The sequence below is a fragment of the Xenopus laevis genome, chromosome 1L (genome assembly GCF_017654675.1).
Source record: "Xenopus laevis strain J_2021 chromosome 1L, Xenopus_laevis_v10.1, whole genome shotgun sequence".
In the NCBI taxonomy this organism is placed as follows: Eukaryota; Metazoa; Chordata; class Amphibia; order Anura; family Pipidae; genus Xenopus; species Xenopus laevis.
The window spans coordinates 38,913,681-38,937,882 of record NC_054371.1 but is presented as its reverse complement, the minus strand read 5'-3'; the positions used below and the strand labels follow the sequence as shown (position 1 = coordinate 38,937,882).

Here is a 24,202-nt window from a genome sequence, read left to right as displayed (position 1 = left end):
CAGCATGTATAAAGTAACAATTTGGCTGATCGTACTGAATATGAACCTGAGGGACGCTCAGGATTGTGCTTGTCTAGTTTCAGGTGCCGGGGGGTATACAGAATGTTTGTCACATAAAGCGTTGAGACTTAAGTGCTGAATATACTACACTTTTTCTGAACATCAGCAGCTTTTTATGTCTGTCCTCATTATCAACAGAAGAACTTCTGGGTTTGTGCACAATAAAGGCTCAGCCACTTCATTCGCTGCTTTCAGTGGAATATTAAATAAACTATGGTAACGATTAATGTTAATTAAAAACAAAAAAGACAGGGAATAACTAGCGGTAGGTTTGCAATTTACATTCCCGTGGCCTATAACAAGCCATAGCAATGGAAGCAAATGCTTAATTAAACATAATTTCATGCCTTTGAGAATGTTAATTAATATATTTCAAATAATAAAAATAGGCAAATGCAACATAATGCTTTATGCGCTTTAACGTTCTCCGTGGTATCACATCACCCAGACGCAAATCATTATGGCGTATTCAATAAAGTTAAGGTTTATTACAAAAATAATATTGTTTTGGTGCTGCAGCAGAAATGGCTGTGAGACTAGAACGCTGTGCCGGTGCAACAAGTATAAGAACACAGCTGTCCCTCGGATTGGCTATTACATGCGCTGATTGGCTTGTCGTTTTTAATTGCGTCCTAAAAGGCCTTAGTCAAATGACATTCAATTAAAATTAAATTTTTTCTAATTATAAAGATTGAAGTGAGTCCTTCACATGGAGTCAATAGAAAAGGAACAGCCCAAATATTCTATAACCCAGGAATGTCAGGCTGGTGTTTTGTGGATAACTTTGTGGCCCCTAGATACTTACCTAACTTACTGAATATAACTCATCAAACATGGGATTCCATTATCATTTGGGCTAAACTAGTCTCTTCTTAGACTTAAAGGGTTGTTCACCTTTGAGTTAACTATTAGTATGAGGAAGAGAGTGATATTCTGAGACATTTTGCAATTGGTTTTCATTTTTTATTATTTGTGGGTTTGGAGTTATTTAGAAATTTATTCAGCAGCTTTCCAGTTTGCAATTTCAGCAATTTGGTTTTTAGGGTCCAAATTACCCTAGCAACCATGCACTTATTTGAATAAGAGATTGTAATATGAATAGGAGAGGTCCTGAATAGAAGGAGGAGTAATAAAAAGCAGCAGTAACAATAAATGTGTAGCCTTACAGAGCATTTTCTTTTAGATGGGGTCAGTGACCCCCATTTAAAAGCTGGAAAGAGTCAGAAGAAGAAGGCAAATAATTAGAAAAAACATAAAAAATAAATAATGAAGACCAATTGAAACATAGCTTAGCTTGGATCCATTATTTGGAAACCCATTATCTAGAAAGATCCAAATGACAGAAAGGCCATCTTCCATGGACTCCATTTTATCCAAATAATAAAGATTTGAAAAAAATATTTCCTTTTTCTCTGCAATAATAAAACTGTACCATGTACTTGAGATGTAATTATTACAGCCTATTGGGTTTATTTAATGTTTACTTCTAGTAGACTTAAGGTATGAAGATCTCTTCATGGAATGATCTATTATATGGAAAAACCCCAAGTCCTGAGCATTCTGGATAACAGGACCTATACTTGTACTAACAAGTTCATGCAGAAAAACAAATATGAACTGGATAGATAGACCTATGGCAGAATTATGTAATGTGATTCCTTGACCAAGTCATCTAATAACAATAATGCATTATCACTATATTTGCAGCACTAAAATGTATAATATTTGCAGCACTAAAATGTATAATAATATATCGATATACAAACATCTCAATGGTAGGCTGCACAAAATACCGCAATAGTACTGTACTGATGTGTTGCACTTGCCACAGGAAAATGACATCCCAAATTGATATACTGCAGCAGTTTATATTATCAGTGTGCTAAGTAGCAGCAAGACATCACCGTTCTGAAGGTGAGACATAGAAGAAAATCCACATAGTATTATATCAGGGAACAACAACAAGCTGCAGTGATACCCTCAGTATTAACATACTGAAAGCCAGACACAACACTGTAGAAATAATGAAGATGCCTAATCTTCCACAATGTTATCTTAAATTCAGTTGAAAAGCCCCAGTTAGGAAAAGCTGCAGCAATAAGTACTGTATCAAAATAGAAATAGCATGGAAAAGCTTACAGGGTTATTTATTAAAGGCCAAATTGTGAAATCTCGTAAAATTCAAGGGTTTTTTTTTCACTAGAAAACTATTTTTTTTTTTTTTTCGAGATTTATTATACCCTGATTCTGCAAAAATCCTGAATTCAAAAATCAACCATCTCAGACCCGTCGATGTACTGTATAAATCAATCCTAATTTGAAGTTATAGTTGTCTGCACTGGGTTTAGCCAGAAAATCTAACTTTCTCTGGGTTTTCGGGAAAAAAATATAAAAAATCAAGCAATTCTGGAAAAAGCATGAAAAATTTGTACGATTCGAGTTTTTGCTCAATTTTGTTTTTTTCATGATGAGGTTAAATCCATTTTTTTATTAATGAATAAGCTAAGGGAGTTTGGTTGAGCTTTTTTTATTAATATTATGAGATAAATTCTGATTTTAGTAAATAACCCCCTACATGTGCAGTATGGCAATGTGGAAAAATATGAAGAACACCATCAGACATAGTAAAGACATAGGGGCAGATTTACTAACCCATCACAACACTTTGCCAGGTGCAAATGCGCTCAGACTAGGCCAATTCACTAATATGCAGAGTTCCGTCCTGGGCGTCGAACACTGGCGACTTTACGTTAGCGTTACTTTGGCAGTGCGAGCATTTCATAGCGAAGATGCGCTAGCATTTATTTGTGCCTAACGAAAGTTTGCTAGTGATCTAGCTCTTAGATCAATTTGCATAGGGCGGTTATTTACAGTTGTATGGATGTCTTTATTATAAATGTTTCTACAAATGGTTTAAGTTACTGGTTTATATTACACAAGTCCAGGGAACCTTAATAAAGACAAGAGAGTTAATATAATGCCCTACACATGAGCCCACTGTAAAATTAATGTTCCATATGTAATAATATGTGTGGAGAAAACCGCTTACCCAAAAATGTAAGTTAAGACTTTTGCAGACAATAAAAAAAGGAAAAGTCACCAGCGTATTTTGAACTTATATGCATTTTCGGCACACAGGATATGATGTAAGTGTCACAGTCGGCACCCAACACCAGAACAAACATCAGGCACCCTGGTCTCGGCTCGTGCTTCACCAGTAGTGTGACCGCTTTTGAGCCTCTGGAGGAGCCCTCGGCTTACTTGGATGCCACCTGGACTTAAACGAGAGGTGCAAGATGAGGGTTCTGGATAGGCAGAGGGGTACGACTGTAAAGCAAAGTCTTTGGACAGAAGGTCGTAGTAAAAGGAGTTAGGCAAAAGAGTAGTCAGATCAGGCCGGGTCGAGGCAGGCAGAGAATAAACGTAGTCAGGCAGGCAAGGGTCAAACCAGGAAGTCAGTCAGAGGGTTTATCAGAAGAGGTAAGCGGTAATCAGGCAAGGGTCAGGATCCAGAGGTCAGAATAGTCAAAAAGCCAGGCAGGGGTCACAGCAGGAATCAAACAGGTTCTAGAAACAGAATAGCAACGCTAAGTAGCACCAGGAACAAACTCCTATCCAGGGCAAGGTTCTGTGGCTTTATTAGGCTTTTATACTTTGAAATTTGGCGCAATTGCAAGCTGGCATCATCACGCCAGGGCGCCTGCGCCTTTAAAAGACATGGAGGCACGCGCGGGCCCTTAGGGGGCAAAGATAGCGCCGGACACGGATCGGAGCTTTATTTATTACAGTAAGTGACAGAAGATTGAGGAAGTTCTAGCTAGTTTATAGCACTTTGCCTGGTCTGAGGTGGCCGAAGGCAGGGTAACGTCCATTCGCCAGAGCGAAAAGTCATCTGGCAATAAAGTGCAAATGAACGCTAGCGACGGTCCCTTTCGCTAGCGAACTGGCGCCTGCACCTGTTAGTGAAATGCCGATGTCCCTGCGGGTGGCAATGCTGGAGAAAAGTCGTTAGCGTTACCCACTTCGCTCTTTAGTAAATCTCTTTAGAAGGAGGCCAAGCAGAGCACTGACACTAGTCAATATGGCACTAATGCCCCTCAATGCATGTATAAAATAATCCTTGCAGAAACAAAGCAGCTATGAATGACAGCTGAGGAGGTACTGTAAGAACATACCAACCTGTAAAATATGTGATAAAACACCCTACTATTTAAATAACCTGCCATAATATATCCCAATGTAAACTGCAGAATTTGAAACATATCTGTTAAATGAATAAATATGCTGCATAGATGCAAAATAATTGAGCAGTTGTCTTCTGGTAATAGTTTAGTACTCCCCATACTCACCACTTTATGCATTTAGGAAACCCGTTATCCAGAAAGCTCATAGACTCCATTTTATCCAACTAATCCAATTTTTTAAAAATGTTTTCCTTTTTCTCTGTAATAATAAAACAGTACCTTGTACTTGATCTAAACTAAGATATAATTAATTCTTATTGGAGGCAAAACCGTCCGATTGGGTTTATTTCATGTTTACATGATTTTCTAGTAGACTTCAGGTATGCAGATCCAAATTACAGAAAGATCCCTTATCCGGAAAACCCCTGGTCCCAAGCATTCTGGATAACAGGTCCCATACCTGTAATATTATAAGAAGCAGTGGGACCATCCAATGGCAGATATTGATTGGGCAGGTTTAAAAGTCCCTTCAGGGCAAGGGCAATTTATCTGATGGGTCTACTAGGGTATACTGATTTCAGATTTTTCTTTACAGAAATTACATTGGATGGACTTCAGTCTGGATTTTGGACTTAATTTCAGTTATTGTACCTTTTGGATTTTGTACTTTATGGATGAATTTGCATATTGATGAGAGGGTGGGGTTGTTTGAGCTTAATACTGGCACATCTAATCACTGAGTATCACCTGACAAAGGGGTATGCCCTTGAAATATTGTGTTTATTTGGCATAATAAAGTTAAGGGGCTAATTCCCAGTGGAAGAACCTTGCGTGCCTGGAATTCTCTACTTCTAATTGATTCTTGGGAATGTCATCTCCGTAATTACTGAAGCACCACGGCTAAACCATGGAGGTCAGGGTGTGCACAGGGCAATTCTTCTTCAACCGTATAGATGCAGCTGCTAGTTTTATTCTTCTGCAAATTATTCTCTATTCCTGCAGTGATCTGACACATATATACTGTAGCTGACTTCTGACTACATTCAGCATCACAGACCCATATCTTGTCTCCATTGATGAGACGATGGCAGATGCTTTAGAGATTTATACCGAGACTGACAAAAAAAACTGTTTGTGTTAGTAAATATGCCAGTCAAATACCCTGAGAATCTCTCACTGCCACAGAAGGGAACTTTATACCTGACTTAGATCTCTGTACCATTTGAATCTCCCTCAGACTGAAACCATATTCCCACTCTGAATCAATCATTTCATGTGAATGATGTGATGATGAGGAACGGTACTTCTGCTTCCCAGAGTTTCAAAACAAGTGTTCTATAAATCTCTAACAGGAGCACAGATAACAGAAAGGAATATGACATTTAGGATACATGTTTCACTAGGACTTAGGTTAGGGGTCCAAGACGAGGGTCCCTACGTTTGCACCAAGTGATGCAATTTTCTATTTCACAGTGTTTCTAATTTTCATTAAAGTAAATGTAAAAAAATATTCTAAGCTGCATAACTTCAATTTTCAAGTACTGTAAAGTGTTTTTTAAATAGTATCTCTAGTACAGTAATACTATTCGTAATATATCAGTCTGGCCCTTGCTATTTTCTGCACTCACTGTTGGTTTTGACTAAAGAAACAACCCTGGAAAAGCCAACTTTCTCCAATACTCAAAGTGCACTGCATGCTTTGCCTGTACATCTGCTGGTTTCTGTGATATTGTATCAATAGTCAGTACCTGCAGTGCAGAGGATAGCAAGGGACAAATGGTACATTCAACAGCTGTTACATTTACAAATAACTTTAAAACCAGGGCTAAAATTTGTAAGTAATGTATATTGGAAAGTTGTTTAGAATTACATTTTTTTTAAAATTACATCCTTTTAAAATGCTATTCAGTTCCAGGGTCAGACTGGGCTGACGGGGCACTGGGAGAAAACCTGGTGGGCCCTGATTCAAATTAAAGTACAAGCGCAACTGCATCAACTTTGGTGCATCAGCTGCAATTGCATCAGGCGCAACACCAACTGGCAACTGCAATTCCACTGTAATTATGGGAAAACTGTTGCATAGTAGGTAAAAAAGCAGGACTGTTGCAATTGAAATAGCATTTGCACATTGTGCTACAGTTAGTCCAGAGTATTCTTAAAGTTAGAGCAGTTGGCAACAGTGTAGAGATTTGTATTGGATTTTATTTTTGCCTTTATTGTTTCCAAGTCCAATTGCAGGGACAATGATCAGGGAGCCAGATTTAAACAGATAAACTGGGATTCTATTTGGAGGATTATTTTGCTGCAGCCACTGGTTCTGCGGAGAAAGTTTGTATTAAACAATACAAAAACTATAAAATTAGATTACATGACAACACATCACCCAGTGCAGTCTGTATAGTCTGATTATTAATCAGTCTTGCTGTATTGGGCAGATATTATTTGACTTGTGCTGTTTTGATAATTTATGAGGATCCCTAAGCAGCCCAGACCACACTGAGCATGTGCACAGTCTTAGTCTTGCAAAGATGTTTAACAAAGTTACAAGATGTTGACCCCCTTTGATAAGGCTATAAATGCTGTATTTTGTATACTAAATATAAACATAAGCTTATTTCACCACAAGCCTAATTAAACAAATGATTTGTGGTTTCAAATTTTCAACTTTGAAAGCATAAATAATTTGTTTTCTTAGACTTGTGGTGCATTAAGTTCGTGTTTATGTTTAGTATACAAATACAGCATTTATAGCCTTATTCTATTTTAGACTTTACTTCCCCTTTAAGTATGATGTAGTGAGTCTATTCTGAGACAATTTGCAAGTTGTTTTAATTTTTTATTATTTGCGGTTTTTAAGTTATTTAGCTTTTTATTTAGCAGCTCTCCAGTTTGCAATTTCAGCAATCTGGTTGCTAGGGTCCAAATTACCCATTCTATAACATACTAAAAGTTACTTAAAGGTGAACCACCCCATTAAGGGATCTGTAGAAAATGCCGAAATAGAAAGTACCCTGGGCTGGTTCATTATTTTTTTTTTAGAGTTTTAAGGTTTTAAAATGCATTGACACCCCTTCCACAGTGAATTGGGATATTGTTGTAGTTTTTTTCAACAAATGTATTTTCCAATACATTATAATTTTCTGTACAAATTCTCTGTGTCTCCTTCCAATCCTGGACTGCTGCTTTCATACACCGGTAAATTACATTTCAATCATTTTCACATGAATGTATATTTCTAAGTTGTCAGAGGCTGGATACAGATTGATTATCTGTCAGCCACAGTACTTGGGATTTAGCAGTTTTCATTATAACACCTGAGATGTCTGTCAAAGACGACCAACTGTTACATCAATGAACCCAGTAATGTACAGATGGAGTAGATTGCGGATTTCTATTAAAGCTGCCAACCATTGCATTGTGAATTATGCTTACGCATCCAAAAGCAAAATAGCGCCCAAAGGGACCCTGAATGATACTTTACACAGCTGCAGTGCCATCAGTATAAATGTCTTCAAAAAGTCCCAGACATTTGCGCCCACAGATAGGGGCAAGGGGAGGGCACTTGCCTCTTCCTGGATTTATAATTCATAATAAAGGATATTCTCTTACAATATGTATATATATTGTTTTGTTCTTTTTTTATATGAACACATTTCTTAAAATTACTATTAAGAACCTGCAATAAGCTTATAAAAGGCTTACATCTTGCGGTCAGCACCCCTTTCAAATAATGGAACGTCCCAATGCCTATTCTACTGCTCAGAGCAGCAGTCTGGTTTAGCTCTGCCCCTTCCCTCTGTGAGAAGCTTCCTGCTCCTCAACTGTGTGAGGAATGAGAGAATAAGATTAGATGTTCTCCTGATAAAGCAGCTTCTTTCCCAGGGCAGAGGAGTGTCAAACTGTTGTAAATTAACTGTTACGGGCTGATTTATCAAGGGTCGAATTTCGAAGTAAAAAATACTTCGAAATTCGACCATCGAATTAAAATACTTCGACTTCGAATATCGAAGGATTTTTTACTGAATTTGGCAATCGAATGAAAATCATTCGATCGTACCATTAAATCGTTAGAATCGAACGATTCGAAACGATTTCATCGATCGAACAAAGGATTTTCCTTCGACTTCTAAAGACTTAGAAAACTGCTCTAGAAGGTCCGCATAGGCTAACATAGCACTTTGGCAGGTTTAATTTGGCAAAGTATTGAAGTTGAAATTTTTTAAAGAGACAGTACTTCGATTATCGAATGGTCGAATATTCAAACGATTTTTACTTCGAAACAAAGTCGAAGTAAATTCAAAGTCGTAGTATCCTGCCGATGTTCGAAGTATCCAAAAAATTACTTTGAATTTCAAATTTTTTTACTTCGAAAATTCCCTCGAATTCAATTCAACCCTTGATAAATCTGCCCCTTAGTGTTAATGTGTATAAGGGCAACTGTGTTTTAAGAAGGTCTGACAAACCCTGTGTGTGAGTTATAGAGACTATAAATGAACCTGTGTATAGCTGTGTAACTACATTCATTATTGAATCTTATAAGTACAGGTTGGCTGTGGGTTTTGCCTACAACCATTCTCATTTACAGTGTAGTAAGCAAATGATGGTTCATATTAAAAACAAGCTAATACAGGAATGGGTTTTATAATCTGGAAAACTAATGTCCAGAAATCTATAGAATAATGAATGTAATTTTCTGGTCTGGTTTAATTCTTCTTTTGTGTCTGGTTTTTAATACAGGTATGGGATCACGTATTATTACTGAAATCCATTATAAAAAAATCTCTGAATTACGTAATTGTTCTGCCCCCAGTAAGGATTAATTATATCTTAGTTTGGATCAGATATAATTATTATTACAGAGAAAAAGGAAATCATTTTTTATTACAGAGAAAAAGGAAATCATTTTTAAAAATTTGGATTATTGAAAAATTTATATGGAGTCTATGGGAGATGGCTTCCGGATAATGCATTCTATACGTATATTTGCTACTTTTTATTACGTATCTTTCTATTCAGGCCTCTCCTATTCACATTTCAGTCTCTTATTGAAATCAATGCATGGTTGCTAGGGGAATTTGGACCCTAGCTACCAGATTGCTGAAATTACAAACTGGAGAGCTGCTGAATAAAAATCTAAATAATGCAAAAACCACAAATAATAATAATAAAAAAAAATGAAAACCAATTGCAAATTGTGTCAGTATATCTTCCTCTACATTATTATTAATATGTATTTATAGAGCACCAACAAATTGTGCAGAGCTGATAATTTAAAGGTGAACTGCCCCTTTAAAGTATAGAGATCCAATAATAGAAGATCCCCAAGCATATATATATATATATATATATATATATATATATATATATATATATATTTCCCTTTAGAAGTCATTGTCAAATATAACAATCAATTACAGAGTGGAGGGAAGGTAGTACTTTGTTTTTTAATCCTTTAGCAAATTTTAATGAAAGGAAATGGAAAGAAATTAAATCAGTGAAGTGCATTGCTATTTTAGAGCCGGCATCCTGAAACAGAATGAGATTGATCATTACAGCAGAAGATAGAGATGTTTTAATGCGGGTTGGAAGGAAATATTTGTTGTTCAGCAGTGAAGCATTGCACGATTCAGGCCTCATTTGCCCTTAAGGTGGTGTAACGATGGATTAAGATACTTCTTTTCTGACAACAATTGACTTGCAGCTGTTATTTATGATCTCGACTGATACTCGCCTTGCTGATTGATTCTCACATTTACATTTTATTTCCTTCCTTATCTTACGATTAGTAAACTTATCAAAAGAATAAGAGCATTGTGACCGCTGCATAAACTCCAGTAAACGTCTTGTGCTAAAATGAATGCAATTGATTTGGTAAACGCTCAAAATAGATAAGTCTGATCAAGTTTTTCTTTTAAAAATGCAGCCTGGCCCGAGGGGCAGCCATAGAGCAAATGGTACAGACTCTGACTTGCTTATCTCAATCTAACATTTGTAAATCTTGCTTATCTTAATGACACACACGTTAAGAGGATGGTACAGGGGAGGGACACCTGGGGGGGAGGAGTCTAGGATGAGTTATACAGAAACCTGTTATTAGGGTTGGCACCTAACCCCTTTAAAGCCGAACGCACATGGAATTAGGGTTGCCACCTGTACCGATTTCACCCGAATAGCCGGTTTTCTAAGGGGCTACCCGCAGAGCAGGTCCAGACGTACCAGGCGCCTTAGGCAACATGGCCAGGGCCGGATTTCCTCTGTTGCCGCCCCTGGGTCCTAGCGCCCACCCCCCAAAGAGTGCATGTGCCAGCCAGGTCCTAGTGCCTGCTGGCGAACACACTCACATCCTGCGCCAGTGGCTCCCAATGCTACAGTAGATGCGGCTGGGTGGCATGCCGCCCCTCCAATTTTGCCGCCCCAGTCCGGGCCTTTGTGGCCTTGCCACAAATTCGGGCCTGAACCTGTCCTCCCCACATCACCCACCCGCCCCCCAACATCACTGGCCCGCCCCCCAACATCACTGGCCCGCCCCCTGCCCGTTTTCATACATAAAAATGCTTATAAGGAATCCATAGCCTGCATGGCTAATTAGCAATTCATTTAGATGCATGATGCATGGCTGAACATAAATCAGTTCAGTCTGCAGCATGCATCTAAATGAATTGCTAATTAGCCGTGCAGGCTGTGGATTCCATATGTGTTCGGTTTTAAAGGGGTGAGGTGGCAACCCTACCTGTTATCCAGAAAGCTCCAAATTACGAGAAGGCCATCTCCCATAGACTCCATTTTAATTAAATAATTCAAATTTTGAAAAATAATAAAGCAGCAGATTGTACTTGATCCCAACTAAGATGTTAGCTATCCTTATTGGAAACAAAACACTACTGTTGGGCATCCAAATTAGGGAAAGATGTCTGGAAAACCCCAGGTCCTGAGCATTCTGGATAACAGGTTACATACATGTCTGTGTATATATATATATATATAAAAGCAGTATATGCCTAAGTAACATCTCAGTAGAAGCTGTGCTTTGTGTTGCTGACACTGCTGCTGCTGGAATGGGATGTTCTAGGTGATGTCTTAGAACAGATGGGGCTGCCTGTGAATGAGTTGTGGTTTATGCGACCAGTAATTTATGAATACAGCACTGTCATTTTCATTGAGTTGGAACTTTCCAAACTGTAAATCGCAAATAAAAGTAGAACTCGCTGTTTTGACTTTATTCTTTATACCCAAAGGCACGACGTCTCCATGGGCTTCGCTCAAGAAAATGCAAATATTAAAAATGTGTTTGGACAAGATAATAAGTTGAAGTATGTAAGCGCTTCTGGGCAGAGCCAGCATTACAGTACTGGTTTGTCTCTATGTCAGTTATTATGTCCCCTTATGTTCAGTGTTGCAGAACATGTTGGCACTTTATAAGTATAATAATAATAATAATAACAATAGAAGGTGAAGTGGATAACAGGGTCAAGGCACTGCTGGGAAGGCTTTTTTAATACTGAATAATAACCAATAGACCTGTAGACTGTGATTTGTTAATGCTAAGGGAAGAGCCTCATTTGCTCTGTGTATTGATTATGTAGAATTGATGCTAATTGACCACATTAATCATGGCACCATTGGGTTTGCATTTGGAGAATTTGCATTTGGAGAAGTCAGTAAAGCCTTAGAATGGGCAATTTCCTCATCTTCCTACCCTGTTACCACCAAAAAGGATTCTGTTTATTAGCCATTCAGAAACTGGGAGAACAACCTAGGTTACCCAGTTATCCAATTCTAGGAAACTGCTGATAAAGTGGCTTCATCAGGTCTAAAAGTTTTCAAACCGGGGTCGCTGACCCCTCTACAGTAAAAACCGCTCTGTAAGGCTACAAATGTATTGTGTTGCTTTTTTTTATTATTCATTTTTTCTTCATCCTATTTTCCTCTCCTATTCATATCCCAGTTTCGTATTCAAATCAATGCATGGTTGCTAGGGTGGTTTGGACCCTGCCAACCATATTGCAGAAATTAAAAAATGCAGAGCTGCTGAATAAAAAGCAAAATAACGCAAAAACCCCAAATAATAAAAAATTAAAACTAAATTGTCTCAGAATATCACTCTACATCATACTAAAAGTTATTTAAAAAGTGAACAACTCCTTTAATGGAGACAAACCAATTATATTGAGTTTAATTAATGTTTTCATAATTTTTAAGTAGAATTATGGTTTCTAAATTAAAATTATGCAAAGGTCCCCAATCTGGAAAACTCCAGGTCCATAGCATTCTGGATAACAAGTCCCATACCTGTAGTAGGACCCCTTTCAGACCCAGTAGTCAGAACCCCATGTAAATATAAAGGAGTGCAAGTAATACCAATGTCAAAATGTCTCAGTATAACGCTTATAGATAAAACCACAGCTAACATTTAAGAGGAAATGTATCTTGGCCAAATAATAAAATTTTCCATTCTTTTCATAACATTACCCTATTTGCATATGACACTAATCTGCAAGGAAAATATAGAGAATCCTAAAATAGACATTGTGTTGGTTCTGTATTTGAGCAGGCTTCTTAATGAATTGCACACAGTGTGTATCCATGCAGGAATGCAATTAGAGCTGTTTAATTGCAGTTTAATTAATAAGCCCTTTAAAGAGGAGTCTGTACAAATGGCATATTAATTCTAAAGGAAAGTAGAGAACTGTATTATAGACAGGGTTCCAACGCCTGCCCCTGAACTTCTGAAAGAGTAATATGCCACCAGCCTCTAATTATCAAATGATATCATTTTATTCTAAGGTTCCTATAAATAGCTGTGTATTACTCATTATCCAGATGCAACTGGTCACAGACTAATCCATTACAATTAACTTGCATATGAAGCCTCATTAAGCCCTTACATAAAACTCACTGGCCAAAATGACACGATTCCATAGAATTTCTATGCATCAAAATTTCATTTAGATGCAGACTGAACTAAATTTTGCACAGCCACGCTGCATGCATCTAAATGAATTGCTAATTAGCCATGCAGGCTGTGGATTCCAGATGTGTTCGGTTTTTAAAGGGGTGAAGTGGCAACCCTATCTTCCTTATTTATTCCTTTTTATTGTTTTTGAACTATTTGCCTTCTGCTACTGGCTATTTCCAGCTTTGGAATTGGGGTCCCTGACCCCATAAGAAAAACAAATGCTCTGTAAGACTACAACTATATTGTTATTGCTACTTTGTAATACTTATCTTTCTAATCCGGCCCTCTCCTATTCATATTCCAGTCTCTTATTCAAATCAATGCATGGTTGCTAGGACAATTTGGACCCTAGCAACCAGACTGCTGAAATCCCAAACTGCTGAATTAAAAGCTAAATAACTCAAAAACCACAAATAATAAAAAGTGAAAATCAATTGCAAATTGTCTCAGAATATAATTTTCTACATCATACATCATACAGTATGGAGTGAAGTGTAGTTATAGTGGAGCAAACTTTAACTAGACACTTTCTTATCTAGACGGCTCACCAGATTTTACAATAAAAATCCTATTTCCACTGAAATTACTGTTGGGAAATGTTTTGCCACTGTGTGAAGACAAGTTTGCTCTATCTGTATATTAGCAAAGAAAATCCTTTGATAGCAGGGAAGCCAATTTAATCCCATTTGCTCATATTACCCTATTTCTTTTTTTTTTACACAAACTCCATTGTAAGGATACATGGTTAGTTCTGCACTCCACATAGAAGAATAGAAGACAGTTTGTAATTGGTTATCCTTTTTTGTTATTTTTTTTTTTTTTTTTTTAGTAATATATCTATATGTTTTAGTAATCTGTTTGCAAGGGTCCAAATTACCCTAGTGACCAATCATTGTTTTGAATAAGAGACTGGAATATGAATATGAGTAATAAAAAGTAGCAATAACAATACATTTGTAGCCTTACAGAGCATTTGTTTTTAGATGGGGTCAGTGACCCCCATTTGAACGCTGAAAAGAATCAGAAGAAAAAGGCAAATAATTTAAAAAAAAAGGGTCAGGGCGGGATGGCACTCGTTTTCCAAAGTTGCCTGATGAGGAAACTTCGGGCGACTTTGTAAAATGAATCGCTCCGCTTGCCATCACGCTGGCGATTTACATTTCTGCTGGGGAAAGGCAGGGGAGGCAGTTTGGGGAGATTAGTCACCCAGAAGAAGAGGAGTTTTGTTGCCGGGCAACTAATCTCCCCGAATCTGCCTGTGTGCCCTGGCCCTAAAAAAAGAAAAAATTAAGACCAAATTAAAAGTTGCTTAGAATTAGCCATTCTATAACATACTAAAAGTTAACCTAAAGGTGAATCATCCCTTTAATGGAAATTGAATTTCCATTCACTGTTAAGAAGCTTACTCCATAGATGAGGAAGGGTGTTAGCAGGAGCCCTGTCATTGCATAATTAAGATGCTATAACTGCATGGTTTTGCATAACTCTTAATGCTGTGTATCATAAACTGTGTGCAGTAAAACTTTACTAGCAGTTTGCAGAAAACAGGGTCGGACTGGGGGGCCCGGGGCCCACCGGTCTGCTGTTGCAGGGGCCCCCCTCCGGGTCCCCTGCCAAGCTCGCCCCCCGCAACTTTGTATTTGCAGTGACCTGCACTATACAGAGAGGTCGCATCAGGGAGATACAGGAGGGAGATTCTGCTGGTTGATTCGGCAGGGAGCAGATCTGGGCTGGCGGGGCCCACTGGGTTTTTTCCCGGTGCTCCGCCGGCCCAGTCCGAGGTATGGGACCTATTATCCAGAATGCTTGGGGCTTTCCAGATAATGGATCTTTCTGTAATTTGGATCTTCATACCTTAAGTCTATTAGAAAATCATGTAAACATTAAATAAGCCCAACAGGCTGCTTTTGCTTCCAATAAGGATTAATTATATCTTAGTTGGGATCAAGTACAAGCTACTGTTTTATTATTACATAAAAAAAGGAAAATAATTCTAAAAAAAATTAGATTATTTGGATAAAATGTTGTCTATGGGAGATGACCTTTCTGTAATTCAGAGCTTTCTGGATAACGGGTTTCTGGATAACATATCATATACCTGTAGTATGGTTCCATATGTGTAGTGAGGGAAGAATGGATAGTTGTGCCTGATGCAATGATGGATAGACCAGTAGCACTCCCACTCCTGACTGCTGGCTAAGGTCATATGTACAGAACTGTATTACTTTACCTACTGGAAAACAAGGTTTAAAGGTTCAAAAAGCACGTTGTATTACTAGCTTCCATGTGATGAGTTTCATGACTTCCTAACCTTTCTGTATAGAGGGGGGGTGGGCATAATCAGTGAAGTGAGTGTAAATAGGAGGGGGGGGTGCAAAGCACAGCAAGAAAGCAATGCCAATGTATTACAACATGTACTAAAGCCACACAAAGTGCATAGTAGTGCAGAAGAGTGTGGAGCTGTGTGACATCAAAAAAGGGGCGGGCTGTGACTACAAACGGACGGGGCCGCGGTGCAGAGCTGTGAAAACAGGAGAAAAGCAAAATTTACAGGGGATTGGGGGTGGGCCAAGGGGGTCTTTTTAAGGGCATAACAAATTTAACGGCAGCTACATTGCAAGTAAATTTGTAATACCGGCCCCGGCCTTGGCAGGTGTTTTACTGGCTAGGCTGGTAAAATACCAACCGGGTGGCAACCCTAACCCTAGGCCATGGGCCCACCAAAAAACCTTAGACCAGGGGCCCACTCTCAGTACCATTATTTTTCCTCTCCTTACTTAACCTCTAGTCTTCTGGTCTCTTTTCTTTACATACTATAATTATTCCATTCATATTACCTCTTTTTTTTCTCATAGAAATAGGGAATGACCATGAAATAGGCCAAATGTTTAGCAGCATGACGGTCCACTGACCCCTGGGCCCACCGGGAGTTTTCCTGGTATATGTCATGTTAGAACTGGCACAAAGGACACCTAGGAACCTGGATTAACATGGAGGTGGCACATTCTGAACACATTTTTGAAAAAGAGGAGTACATACCTTGGGTAGAACGGTCACTGGGGGGTGCATAACAAATTAGCACATTACACTTAAATATGCAGACACAAAAAAATAATGCTGAAACAAGCATGGACCAACTGGGGTCTATTTTTCTCTTTTATTGAGTCTGTTTCCTTATTTTAAAGCACTCAACATTATATAAACATTTTATTTAATAGTGAAAATCACAGGCAATGACATTTCCACCAAAGGGTGTTTTTTTTTTTTTTAAAGTGCACCAGCGCCACCTGGTGAAAATCATATGTTTTCATTTTTGAATCATTAGTTAAAGAAACTTACAGTACATTACATGTTATTACTTACATAAATAAAAGAAAAGCCAGGTTAAATTACAGTTCCTATTTTTTTATAATATTGTTTTTAAGTATTTTTGAAATGTATAGGTTATCAAAAAACACAGAAGAATCCTTTGAACCTAACTAGGACATTATAATGGCAAAATAATTCTCTTCAATACTTTCTAGACACCTAGGTTCTTTTCTAACATATTCCCTTAACTTGTTGTAATTAATAGTAAATGCTCAGATAAAAGAGTATTTTGGAATATACTGACCTGAATGAAACACTAAGATCTTGGATCAAAGCCTTTTATGGGGTGAGAGTGGAGGCAAAAGATATACAGGTATGGGATCTGGTATCCGGAAACCTGTTATCCAGAAAGCTCCAATCTATGGGAAGGTCACCCCCCTGGGCTCTATTTTAACAAAGTCAAATATTTAAAAACTATTTCTTTTTATCTCTTTAATAATAAAACATTTCTTGCACTTGATCCAAACTAAGATATAATTATTCCTTATTGGAGTCAAAACCAGCCTATTGGGTTTATTTAATGTTTATATGAATTTCTAGTAGAATTAAAGTATCAGTAAAATCCCAAAAATTTTTTACAATAAATCGAAAAATAATACAGACAAATTAAACTTTCAAATCGCAACGTCTTTATTAAGAAATAACTCACCGCAACTCCGTTTATGCTCCTCTTCAGAAAGCGATCGGGTGATCCATCGTGTAGCGCTCGATTTCTCTTCCCTTATAGGAGATATCCAAACAACAGGTTTCGAGCATTTTGGATAACAGGTTCCATACCTGTATAAAATTAGCCTGGGGTTTACAGTACCTACCATGGCAATATTTTAGTCCACACAGAGTTTTGGGCCCCATAAAATATTTCCATTTATGCCACACATCCTCTGTTCTTCCCCTTAGGGTTGCCACCCTGGACGGTATTTTACCGGCCTAGCCGGTAAAACACCTGCCAAGGATCGGTATTACAATGTAGCTGCCGGTAAACTTGTAATACCCTTAAAAAGACCCCTCGGGCCACCCCTGGAAACGTAACATTTGTTCTCCGTCTTGAAAGCTCCACGCCTTGGCCCCGCCCCCTTTTACATCATGGCCCAGCCCTTTTGATGTCACACTCTGCCCCTTTTTGTTCCCGCCCCCCACCAGGCGGTAAAAACTTTAGGAAAAGGTGGCAACCCTACTTCCACTCACAACACTTCGTCAGGCGTAAATACGCCAGGACAACGCTAATTCACTGAAATCCAAAGTTGCGTCCAGGGCACCGAAAGCCACTGTGGCAAGCGAAGTTGCGCTACCGTTGGCTAATTTGCATACGGCGGAAAGTTAAAGTAGAATGGACTTATATGTTGCAGCAAATACATTACATTATACAAGCCCGGGAATCCTTAATAAAATAAAATAAAGTTGTTATATTGCCCTACACATGAGCCCAGTGTAATAGTTTAGGTGCCATATGTTAGGAAATGTAGGGGGGGGAAGCCTGGTACCCCAGAAAAAATTTACTCTCATTTGCAGCCTATCACCCTGAAAAATGAAAAGTCGCCAACGTTTTTTGGGACTTAGAAAAATTTTCAACTATTTTTTGAGGAAGTCCTATCTACTCTGGCGCAAGAGGTAACGTTCAGTAAAATCCGCATCTTAGTGATTTTGCGTAGTTACGTCCATTCGCCAGAGCGCAACTTCGCCAGGTGTAAAGGAGCGAATTACCTCTAGAGCCTATCTCCTTTGCTAGTGAAGTTATGGCTGCGCCCATTAGTAAATCGGCGAAGTAACGAAATGATGTCACGTCGGCAAATTTTCGGTAACGTTAGTCACTTCGCCCTTTAGTAAATCTGCCCCCAAGTCTAGTGGTAGATGAGTTGTGAGAAAAGCAGATCCGCCGCCTTCCTCTTCCTGAATGCATGTGTGTTGATAGGCTGGGATCAGACAGTCAGCCAGTGTCGGACTGGCCCGACGGGACACCGGGAAAAAGAACAAGTATTAGCCCACTGGTCACCTGTTCCCCCTGCAGCCCTGCTGACCAATAGTATGATGCCCCAGTGAAAGAACATTGCCCCTGCATGCAAGATTATTCCAATGATCCACCCAGTAAACACCCTCATCTCCCAAAATGCCACCCCCAATATCTGCCTCAGCCTGCAAGCCCCGTTGAATGCAGCCCACCAATACATCACCCTGGCAGCTTTTACAGCCCTGTGTTTATTGCTATTGGAACTTTGCTAGAGCTGCCCAGTCTGTGCAAAATCAAAGAAATATGAACCTGTTGCTTAAAATAATGCACCATGAGTAGTTATGGGCGAATTTGTTCACCATGTTCACCAAAAAAAAAAATTATTTTGACGCACATTGACTTCAATGCATTTCACAATTTTTTTGCCCATTACTACTTAAGTCTACTAGAAAATCATGTAAACATTAAATAAACCCTATAAACTGGTTTTGCTTCCAATAAGGATTAATTATATCTTAGTTGGGATCAAGTACAAGGTACTGTTTTATTATTACAGAGAAAAAGAAAATCATTTTTACAAATGTGGATTATTTGATTATAATGGAGTATATCAGAGACATACTTTCTGTAATTCAGAGCTTTCTGGATAATGGGTTTCTGGATAACAGATCCCATACCTGTATTACACTCTGGCTACTCATGCTTTTCATTGCTATTGGAGCTGCCATGCATCCAAATACCTGTTGCTTAAAACAATGCAATATGGGGACCCATGAGCCCTGCCCACTAGTGGTATGACACCCCAATGAATGAATTGTCCCTGCATAAAAGATTATATCCCAGAAGAACCTGATTGGCAAAGACTGGGCAATGGACTAATGCCTTGAAATTAAGAAAAGAATTGTGCCACCATTAACTAGGATAGACCCTGTGGGACACTTCTCCCACCAGCCAGCAACAAATCAGCTTCTCATAATCAGAAGAGCAATATCCCCACAGTGGGACAATAACAATGAGTACAAAACAAGACATTGAAATTGACCCTTTTTTCTAAAAGTCTCCATAAGGTGCCATGTTCCCCGAAAACAGGGATATATATATAAGGCAGGTTGTAGTGCTTTGTTGGAGAGGCCCGGTGACAACCCCAGTATACCTTTTGTGATTGGTGCAGTACTATATGGTGGGAGAACCACTGAGTGGCCACTGCCATGCCTTCACAAACAGCAGAATGTAGAGCAGGAGGGACCACCATTTTTTTTGGAAACTGAACTGTGTCCTGAAGCAGAACCATCGTCAGCCAGACTAGAAGTCAGAATAGCATGCAACAATCAGGAGAGAGAACTCAAAAGAGCTTATAAGAGTCAGTTCACCCTATAACTTTTAGTATGTTATAGAATGGCTAAGCAACTTTTGAGTTGGTCTTCGTGTCTTTTTTTTTGTATAGTTTTTTAATTATTTGCTTTCTTTTACTGACTCTTTGGTGTTAACTCAAAGTTAACTCAAAGGTAAACAATAGTGATGGGCGAATTTGCGCCATTTCGCTTCGCCAAAAAAATTGTGAATTTCGCACCGGCGTCTCGTTTTTGACGCCGGCGTCTCATTTTGAAAATGCACCAGCGTCCAAAAAAAAGTTTTGAGAATCGCGCAAATTCGCGCCTGGTGAATAAATTCGCCCATCACTAGTGAACAACCTCTTTAAAGGGATTCTGTCATGGGAAAACATGTTTTTTTTTTCTTCAAAACACATCAGTTAATAGTGCTGCTCCAGTAGAATTCTGCACTGAAATCCATTTCTCAAAAGAGCAAACAGATTTTTTTATATTCAATTTTGAAATCTGACATGGGGCTAGACATTTTGTCAGTTTCCCAGCTGCCCCTGGTCATGTGCCTTGTGTTCTGTTCTGATTGTGTTCAATCACTCTTTACTGCTGTACTGCAAGTTGGAGGGATATCACCCCCTCCCTTTCCCCCCCCCCAGAAGTCCATCAGCAGAACAATGGGAAGGTAACGAGATAGCAGCTCCCTAACCCAAGATAACAGCTCCCTGGTAGATCTAAAAACAACACTCAATAGTAAAAGCCAAGTCCCACTGAGACTGATTCAGTTACATTGAGTATGAGAAACAAAAAACAACAGCCTGCCATAAGTAGTTTCATCCTAAAGTGCTGGCACAAGTCACATGACTGGGGCAGCTGGGAAACTGAAAATATGTCTAGCCCCATGTCAGATTTCAAAATTGAACATAAAAAAATCTGTTTGCTCTTTTGAGAATTGGATTTCAGTGCAGAAGTCTGCTGGAGCAGCACTATTAACTGACGCGTTTTTGAAAAAAACATATTTTTCCATGACATTATCCCTTTAAAAATAGTCATGAACCAAAAAAACAGAATTAGTATAGCACTAAGGTGGCTTTCGGTGGTGATGATGAAAAGGATGGAATTGTCACCCATTCGTTTTACTTGCATCTGTCAGCAACTCTGGCTTCATCATTTCCAACAATACTGTAATAGCTATTTACGCTACTTCTCCTTTAAAATGTTTTAATAAACATAGAATTCCAATACCAACAGTGATATCACTTTACACATTATTGATAGTGCGCCTTTGTCTAGGAAATAAACAGGCTTTTTCCTTTTAACTCACTCCACAGTTAATTGTTTTGTTTTGTATCTTGGAAAAAGCAAGTGACTTACTTGTTCTGCAGCTTGAGGCAACTGAAGATCAAATCACGAAGCATCTGGAGACTGCAAATTGTAATGTGCTCTATCAGTTCAGTTTGACTCCATATTTATATAACATCGAGGCAGACTGTCTAATAATAACACTATTGACCTGGCAGGATTTATAGTGCTCCTATTAAATTGGGTATTAAAAATATATCTAAATGTGTTCAGACGATGCTCAGCCGAGTCCAGCTTTATGCTTCTTGCCTAAATGATTTATTTCATAGCAAGCTGAGCACTCTATTTAGTGTAAATAATTCAATATGTTTCTCCTAAGTGGGTTAGTGGAAAAGGATTAGCATTAGTGATGAAAAAGCTTAACGAGACTTAAACAAATTAGCATTTTACAAGGCAAGAAACAGAGGCCATCACACAGCTATAAAGTGTCTATAAGATTGCTCCTGGTGGCTGCACTATGATTGTCACTCAGCTCTACAGTTCAGTAATTATTTTACATTTAAAACAAATATTTCACTGTGGAGAATAAACAGAGAACATCATCTGAGGAACATAATCTGACAAAGGAACAGCACTTATTTAAGGGAGGAACTCTACGGGCGATTTCGGAGCGATCCGACGCGCTGTGCAAAACGCGGGCGTTAAGTCGGATGCAACGGAACAGGAACGTCGGATGGTGTCGCATCTGTCGTCCGACGCAACACGACTGTCGGATGCAGACGCTGCACGCTGCGTCTGCATCCGACAGTCATGTCGCGTTGGATAATTGCTGCAACTTCATTCGACATTTCCATCTCTTACCTTATTTCAGTTGCATCCGGCATGTCGCCTGCGTTTTTGCGCAGCACGTCGGATCGCACCAAAATCGCCTGTGGAGTTCCACCCTAAAGAGCAAGTCGACCCCAAGCTTTGCCTAATAAAAAAAAATTCTAAGCAACTTTCCTATATACATTTATTAATTATAAATTTCAGTTATTTATTAAAGGTCGAGTTGTGAAATCTTGAACAATTCGAGTTCTTTTCACTAAAAATACACAAATTTTTAGAGGGAAAAAATGTATTATACCCCAATGCTGCAAAAAGCCCAAATACAAAAATCCTCCATCTCAGACCTGTCGAGGTCCTGTATAAGTCAATGGGAGAGGCACCTGTCTCAGTTTGAAGTTATCGTGGTCTGCGCTGGGTTTAGCCTGAAAACCCAATTTAAACTTAAAATCCAATTAAATTGAGTTTTTTTTAATTAAGCAAGCTAAAATCAGCATGAGACTTTGGTCAAGCTTATTTTATGAAATAAATTTGTATTTTAGTAAAAAATTGTTATTTGTACAATTGATATAGAGAGCAGCATTTGCTTAACTCCTTGGGGCAAATTTACTAAAGGGCGAAGTGACTAATGCGGAAAATTCGCCAGCGTGATGTCATTTCGGTACTTATCGATTTACTAACGGTCGCTGGCGTAACTTCGCTAGCGAAGGAGATAGATTCTAGCGGTACTTCACTTCCTAACACCTGGCGAATTTGTGCTCTGGCGAATGGACGTAACTACGCAAATTCGCTAAGATGCGGACTTTTACTGAACGTTACCTCTTGTGCCAGACTTGCCTTCGCCACCTCAGACCAGGAGAAGTGCAATAGAGTAGATAGGACTTCCTGAAAAAATTGTTGAAAATTGTAATAAGTCCCAAAAAACGCAGGCGTCGTTTCCTTTTTCAGGGTGACAGGCTGAAAAATAGCATTTGTTAAATTTTTTCTGGGGTAACCAGCTTCCCCCCTACATTTCCTAACATATGGCACATAAAATATACATTGGGCTCATGTGTAGGGCAACATAACAACTTTATTTTATTTCATTAAGTTTCCCTGGGCTTGTGTAGTGTAATGTATTTGCTGCAACATATACGTCCATTGAACTTAACCTTCCCACCATTTGCAAATTAGCCAACGCTAGTGCAACTTCGCTTCGCCTTTCACAGTAAGGCTAGCGCAACTTCACCAGCATTCATCGCCCTGGACGCAACTTCAGATTTTAGTGAATTAGCGTTGTCCTGGCTAATCTACGCCTGGCGAAGTGTTGCGCTGTGAGCGAAGCCGTCGCTGGCGAATTTTCAAGGCTAGTGAATTTGCTCCCTGGTTGTTACTTTTGAAACAATGTTGCTTATGTGATATCTATGTGATAGAGACTGTCTGAGAATGAGACAACTGAGATTAGAGAATGCCACAGCAGCAGACACCAGGACTCTGTATGGTTTGGGATTCTGTGGTTTTATCTAAGATACTACCTTTCTGTGACTCTAAATTTTAAATTTTTATCAAGGTGTAAATATTGTTGCCTCCTGCTCCTCTATGGAAAACTCTTTGGGATATATTTATCAAAGAGGGAAGTTAGAGATCACCACAGCCTGCTAGAGTGAAATACCGCCTCTCTCCATTCATTTCTTTGGGATTTTTTCACTTTCACCCTTTGATAAATACACCTTTGAAAATCCCATAGAAATGAATGTAGAGTAACGGAATTGCACTCTATCGTACTGTGGTGATCTCTAACTTCACTCTTTGATAAATATACCCTTTTCCCTCTATGCCCCCCCCTTATCTTACCAGTGTCCAGCTTTGATATACCTTCAAATATATGGCTGATACTCCATCAAATACAATGTAGGGTGCAAAGTACAAAACAATGGGCAGACTCCACCATGTTTTCTGCATGTTGCACCCTGCACTAATTGCCAATGTTCTTTGCACCCCAAATGGGCAAACACCTGCTGCATAAAGCAATGCTTGTGTTTGTCACTGCCTTTTTCTTAAAGAGCTGGTTCACCTTTAAGTTAACTTGTGGTATGTTATAGAATGGTCAATTCTAAACAACTTTTCAATTGGTCTTTATAATTTATTTTATATCGTTTTTCAATTATTTGCCTTCTGCTTCTGACTCTTTTTAGCTCTCAAATGGGGGTCACTGAAGCTAGTGTATGTTGGACCCCAGCAACCAGATTGCTGAAATTGCAAA

The 24,202-nt window shown here is 38.8% G+C and overlaps 1 long non-coding RNA gene across 2 annotated transcripts in view; it reads right to left on the bottom strand.

Annotated features, from left to right (window-relative positions):
* Positions 1–21,345, bottom strand: part of LOC121402200 — a 40,157-nt gene extending 18,812 nt beyond the window's left edge. Inside the window, exons 1-2 of one of the 2 annotated variants that reach the window (XR_005966687.1) lie at positions 21,208–21,345; positions 16,240–16,256 (exon numbers count right to left, since the gene is read on the bottom strand). This is a non-coding gene — a long non-coding RNA (uncharacterized LOC121402200). The remainder of the gene's footprint in view (positions 1–16,239; positions 16,257–21,207) is intronic. The other variant, XR_005966686.1, reaches the window with a different exon arrangement.
* Positions 21,346–24,202: the final 2,857 nt, after the last annotated feature.